Raw genomic sequence first — 7,065 nt, forward strand, 5'->3', positions numbered from 1 at the left:
AGGAATAATTTAGTTCGGAATTAAAAGGGGATTAAACCAGTGACTTTATTTGGATTTAAATTTATTCCGAACTATTCTTTCTCAACTGGAATAAGGTGTTTACATGGTCATCTGAAATAGGATCTAATGTTTATTCAGATTAAACCAGGAATAAAAGTTGTCATGGAAACACACGGAGTGTAAAACTGATCTAAGTGTATAAAAGTAAAGCTGACTTCCAGGTATGGTTTGTCAGTATATTTTCGTTGGTGTTGACTGACATAATCGTCTCATTTAATCCACCAACAGCTGACAGATGTAGCTGCATGTTTCTCCATCTCTGCCTCCTTATGTAACCTCACAGCATGATTCATCCAGCCATCAAGGTGTTTGTGTTGATGCTCATCTCCTCTCACGTCGACGCGTTCTCAGTTTCCTTAAGGCCAAGAAATATTTTTCTGAAGGTGTGAACGGTGAGTCATTAGCCCGAGGCACCGCAAGAATCGTCATTTATAAAATGATGTGACTGACGGTCTCTGGAGGCATCTGTGTCTTATTCTAGAACGTGTTTCTCCTCCTGAACTCGTCTGCTTCTGCGATGTCTGTTTTCGCAGATTGAATGTGATAGGACGGAGACTCAGCTGACACCGCTATAACTGAGAGCGGAAAGGGAACGCTTGAAAATATGTTGTTTACCTGCCAAATACATGAACTGAGAGATTGTACAGATCAATGATGACATTCCACACAATTCCAAATCATATAGAAAATGCATAGAAAAAGAAAAAAAAAAAACAGACAAAAAAAAGCATAAGTAGCATTTTTTATACCTTTCAGTGATTTTTTTCCTATATTTGTCTTTAAAAAATGGACAGTTTTTGAGATTCTACCTCAGTCCTAAATGATTCAATCCAAACATTTTTGTCGTGTTGTACCTGATAAAGATGATTTTCTTCAAACCGTCCACACCAAAAAGCAGTTAAAGCATATTCAGAGGCCACTGGTTTATTTCTTTTTAATATTATTGTCAATTGCCACAAAATATTGAAATTATTTTATGAACACTTCAAAAGCAGATGATACAGATAATAACACAGGATATGAGGAACAGACCAATAAACTACTTCTACTCTCACATACACTCAAATTAAAGGATTTGGTGGAAATTAAAACAGCACAAATATTATACAACCCTAACCACTGACCTTAAACCCTAACCCTAAACCCTAACCCCTTACCTTAAACCCTAACCCCCTAACCCTAAACCCTAACCCCTGACCTTAAACACTAACCCTAAACCCTAACCCCTAACACTTAAACACTACTGTTGCACTCTTACTATTGTGTTTTACTACTGTTGTTTTGAAGTTTGTGGATACTGCTGGAACCTGTAAATTTCCCTATGGGATGAATAAAGTATCTATCTATCTATCTATCTATCTATCTATCTATCTATCTATCTATCTATCTATCTATCTATCTATCTATCTATCTATCTATCTATCTATCTATCTATCTATCTATCTATCTATCTATCTATCTATCTATCTCTAACCCCCTAACCCTAACCCCTGACCTTAATCGCTAACCCGCTAACCCCTAACCCCTGACCTTAAACCCTAACCCCCGGCACTAAACCCTAACCCCTGACCCTAACCCTATTATACTCTAACCCTAGCCCCTTGACCCTCAACCCTAACCCTCAACCCTAACCCTCAACCCTAACCCTCAACCCTAACCCCTGACCCTAACCCTTACCCTATTATACGCTAACCTTATAACCCTAACCCCCTATCCCTATTATATTCTAACCCTATAACCCTATAACCCTAACCCCCCTACCCCAACCCCCTAACCCTATTATACTCTAACCCTTTTAACCCCTAAGGCATTATGTTCCTGTTCTGTTCCCTTTCTTCAGTGGTTTTGCTTCATTGTGTGTTTTAGGCCCAAACCCAATTCACTCCTTAGCCCCTCCCCTTTACCCCTCCCCCTTGGTCCTTGCACTTGATACTACCCCTTGAAATAGAGCTGCAAGGGCTAGTGGTTGAAACATTCCTCTATGAAATGGGACAACATAAACATAAACATAAAAAAGCAGGTTTATTTGCCTAAAATCTTTGTCCTGTGTTTTATCATAATCAACTAACTAAAGGCAAAATCACAAAATTACTCAATGATCATGACATTTCAAGTAAATACAATTGGTATCGGCAATACTAGCTCTGTACTTACTTGGTATCAGATCAATACCAAAATTCCCAGTATCGCCCACCCTTAGTGGGTTACCTAGCAACAGATAACCAATAGGGCCACGTTGCCATGGTGTCAAATTTATTGATTTAAAACATTTAATGTTTGTTTTTAAAGCTTTAAATAGTCTGGCTCCTCCCTATTTATCTGAGATTTTAACAGTTCACCGCCCCAGCAGAGCCCTCCGATCATCCCCTCAGATGGTTTTGGATGTGCCCAGGTCCTGATATAAACAATGGGATGATCATTTATTTGCTGTTGCTGCACCAAAACTATGGAACTTGCTGCCTCCTGACTTGCAAGTCCTCACCGACCTGCCCCCGCTCAAGTCCATGTTAAAGACTCACCTATTTAGACTGGCTTTTAACCCTTAGCACGAAAACACGATTAGTTATTAATCTGTGATCTTTTTCATCACTGTGTATTGTGTCCTATTGTTTGATGCATATTTATCGTACCTGACTAATCTGTTTCTGTCTTATAATTTTAATCATGCTTTTAGATGTAAAGCACTTTGGGCTTCTTTATGTTGTTGTAAAGTGCTATATAAAAAAACTTTGATTTGATTTTGATTTGAAATTTCATGTGCAGAAACAGACATGCCAGCTGAGAGGTTATGCAACTGAAAATGACAGTGGAATTTACCAAGAAAGGAAAGGAATAAACTGGATCAGAGGTCAGTTTATTATCTACCACAAATACAACCCATGGTTCCTCACGGGTCAGTGCACTAGTACAACAATAAATCGCCACATGTTTCACGATAGAGACGCAAAAAAAAACCCAGACAAATTCAGGGGAGTTGTTTTATGAAGACGGACCAAACTCCACCTAATTTCCCCTGTGGTTCACCCCCTCCATCCTTTAGCTATTTTTATTTTTCTATTTTCTCTTCCTCATTATGGCTCAATGTGGCGTCATAGTTTTACCTTCATTACCCAAAAGAGTTGCGACAAGTACAAATGAATGTTTTAATGATCTGTGTACTGAGTCACATCCCTGTGATTCACCAACGACGCTTCTCTTTTACAGAAGAACAGTCTGTGTTTGGAAAGCATCTAATCCTCATGTGAATCTTGTTCTTTGTCAGTGGGGCTGATCCCTCCTTTTCTTTACACCGTACATTGTTTAAAACACTCTATGATTATGACAATTTCACGCCATTGATACCTTAACGTTGGGACTGTGAGGATGTGACATTTAGACAAATTGCTGTTGCTGTCTCCTCTTTCAGACTGCGGTAGTGATATTAAACACAGTTGTGTTTTACAAGTGATCTTTTAAAACGGTGAATCACAGACTGCAGGAGAGAAAAGAGCTTTTTACTTTAAGTGCAGAAGTATTTATGTTTTACTTCAGGCCATGTGATGAATGATACAACACAGGTTTTCTACCTTTCACTGCAACTGAGTCAGTCTGTTGATTTAAAGAACATTCATCCTTGGATGCTGTTGGAGGTTTTAGGCAGATGTTTATACTCTGAATTTGTCAAAATCACTGGATTATTCAGTTTATTTGAAAGTCAGAATCAAACAGAACTGATTTTATTATTATTCTTTAACAATTCAGAGACTGACCATTACTTTATTGCAGGGCTGTCCAGTCCTGGTCCTCAAGGGCCAGTATCCTACATGTTTTAGATATTTACCTCTTCCATCACACCTGGAAGCCATTACATCATTATCAGGCTTCTGCAGAGCTTGATGATGAGCTGATCATTAACTGAACCAAGTGTGTTTGAAGAGGGAAATATCTAAAACATGCAGGATACCGGCCCTCAAGGACCAGATTTGAATACCCATTTTAGATGTTTCCCTCTTCCAGTCCACCTGACGGTCATTATCAGGCTTCTGCAGAGCTTGATGGTAGGCCTATCATGTGAATCAGGTGTGTTGGAAGAGGGATACGTCTAAAACATGCAGGATACCGGCCCTCGAGAACCAGGATTGGACACCCCTGCTTTAATATGATCTGTGAAGGTATCGGTGTTTCAGCACTTCTTCGATTTAGGGCAGCTGATGGGATTAAATGGAGACAAACTCGAGATCAGTGGTTCTCAGTCTTTTTCTGTTGGCCCCCTTTTGGAGGATGAAAAACCTCAAGTCCAACAATATTGTAACAGTGGAGCAATTATAACTTTTATTGGAAGAAACATCAATATTATAACAACACTTGTTGCTTTTCCTTGATTAATTTTATTCTAATTAAAAATAACTTCGATTTTTGCTTGAACAATACTAATAAACTCAACCAGACTGCTCCCTGAGACGATATTTTTTAAATAAAACTAGGAAATGTGCAATTATTTTACAACTATGACAATTAAGTTCCTTTTCTTTTTAACAACAAACATAATTTTGGTACCAAAGATGAACATTTGACCAATATCTGCGGGTCAAAGAGTCCGTTTCCATTGCACATCTCAGAATATTAAAGTGCATTAAACTGTCCAAACTGGTCCAAAACACAAACATATCCCATGTTTCTTTTCCAGTCCAATCCTTGTCCACTGCCCAAACCTAAACTCTTTGTCTAGTCTAGTTACAGATCACCATGGCAGTAGATTGGTTTGGTGTACGTCCCTAAAATGAGTCCAGAATGCTCCAACGCTCAAACATTAGTTCCACCTGCTACATGTTCGATAAAACCTGTATTTTATGAGAATAAAGTCGAATATAAAAAGAAACATAATTTTACGAGAATAAAGCCATCATATTACGAGAATAACGTTGTACCCACACGTTGCATAATGGAGAACTTGGAACATTTTGTGAGGTTCTACTTTCATGTAAGGTTCGTTCACTCCAACAGAAGTGAAAGTTGCTGCTTCACTTGTTGCGTTCACTGTAACCAGAAACTCTGTCATCAACAAAGCTTAAGACAGTGGTTTCCAACCTTTTCAGTCTCGTGACCCCATTTTAACATCACACATTTCTGGCGGCCCCAGACATTCAAAACGGAGATTTTTTTTTGCTAAAATTTATTTGCTTCTGATCATGTAATAGTTTGCTATACTATGTTGCAAATAAATGTTAATTTTAGATGACATTTAGGCTATATAATGTATATAATCCACCTTTTTGGTGTCTGCTTGTCAGTTTCTTGTGAAAATGTCTTAGCGGGGTCAGGTGGGTGAAGCATAGGTTGAAGCGTAGTAACACACATAGTCACATGATTGGGTCAATCAACATATGCCCTCTCAGATATTATATCCTGCTTTGTATTTGAAATTGATTTTTATAAGAAAAGGGTGCAGTGTTTTAATTATAATGAAATAACTATTGAATCATTAAAAAAAAATGCAACAGTAATTTTTCTATATTTATCATTTACTAGAAATTTCAGGTGACCCCATGATTGAAAAACACAGGCTTAAGGCTTACAATTTCTGAACTGTGACTTTTTTACTATTGCACTATTGTGAATTTATTTTCAAAATATTACAACTTTTATCTCATAAAAGTACGACATTATTTTCGTTAAATTGATTTTTTTTTAACTACGACTTTGTGCTCATAATATTACAACTTTATTCCTGTCGTGACATGTGTTTTTATTTTTCCTATGTGGCCCTAATACACCGTCGTTGGAAAGCATTCTGAAAAACTGCACTTTTATTGACCTAGGAAACTTTTTACACATGGATGAGAAACCAACACAGAGAAAATGTTCAGTGTGAAACATCTTGGTATCAGTGTGGACGCGGCATCATTACTGCTTCTCCATGTGTGTGATTCTGAGTGGATGCAGGTGTGTTCAGTCTCAGCAGCTGCAATCAGTTACAATCAAGACCTCTTTAAATCTTCAGACCTGCAGATTGGAAACTCTACTCCACTGCCCCAAACCTCAGGCTTTTCTTCGTTCATTCTAGCGTCTGGATTCTGCATTTTGCTGTAATGTTTTGACTTGATACAACAGGAGAACCACAGGTGTTGATGAGTTTATTTATGGTTCTATCCCATTTAAAGGGTCAGTGCGTAATAGTTGGTCATTTTCACCATGATTTGGCTAATGAGGAAATTGTAGATTCTAACCAACTTCAGTGCTGCTCAACCCACGCCACCCCCCCCCCACCACCACCACCACCACCCTTCCCCACCTAACGAGGGCCACTAAAAACAGCACTATGAATGCAGTAGTAGGGTGACTCCACAACTATCGCATTTAATTGTAACACGGACCATTCTACTTCACAGTGGCTGGGTTTCCTTGACAGTTTACCGCAAAATAAAAGTGATATTTCTACAATTTCAACAACTTGTAGGTGTTTCCATTGAAGACTGTTTGGCTTCTGATGTGTGAGTCTAGTAAAAACCGTCTCATGACATGTCGTAATTCTCATAAAATACTGTATAGTTCTCACAAGATGTTTTTTAAGGCAGTTGTTTGCACTGAGTTTGATCCAAACCTCCACAGTGTAGCCACTATAGTGTCGGTTCATCTACTGCTATTGCACTGACTGTCTTAACCCAGAAAGACCCAGTGCTGCTTTTGTGGTAGCTCCCAAATAAATTTCTCTCTAGATTTTACCTTTTTACCTCCATCAACTGTAATGGCGGGGGTTATGTTTTCATCTGGGTTTGTCTGTCTGCTTGTCTGTTGGCAAGATAACTTAAAAAGTTATGGACGGATTTTCAGGAAATTTTCAGGAAATGTTGATACTGGCAAGGAACAAAAATTATTAAATTGTTGTGGGGTGGGAGCGACAGACGTCTGTGCTCTCCAAGTGTTTTTCTAGTTTAAGTGATTTATCACTGTTTATTATAATATTATCCTCTGTATTTGGTGTTTTTCATTGAATATCATGTATTTTCCTATATTTAACTCACTGAT

This window comes from Sphaeramia orbicularis, chromosome 14, assembly GCF_902148855.1.
Source record: "Sphaeramia orbicularis chromosome 14, fSphaOr1.1, whole genome shotgun sequence".
Lineage (NCBI taxonomy): Eukaryota > Metazoa > Chordata > Actinopteri > Kurtiformes > Apogonidae > Sphaeramia > Sphaeramia orbicularis.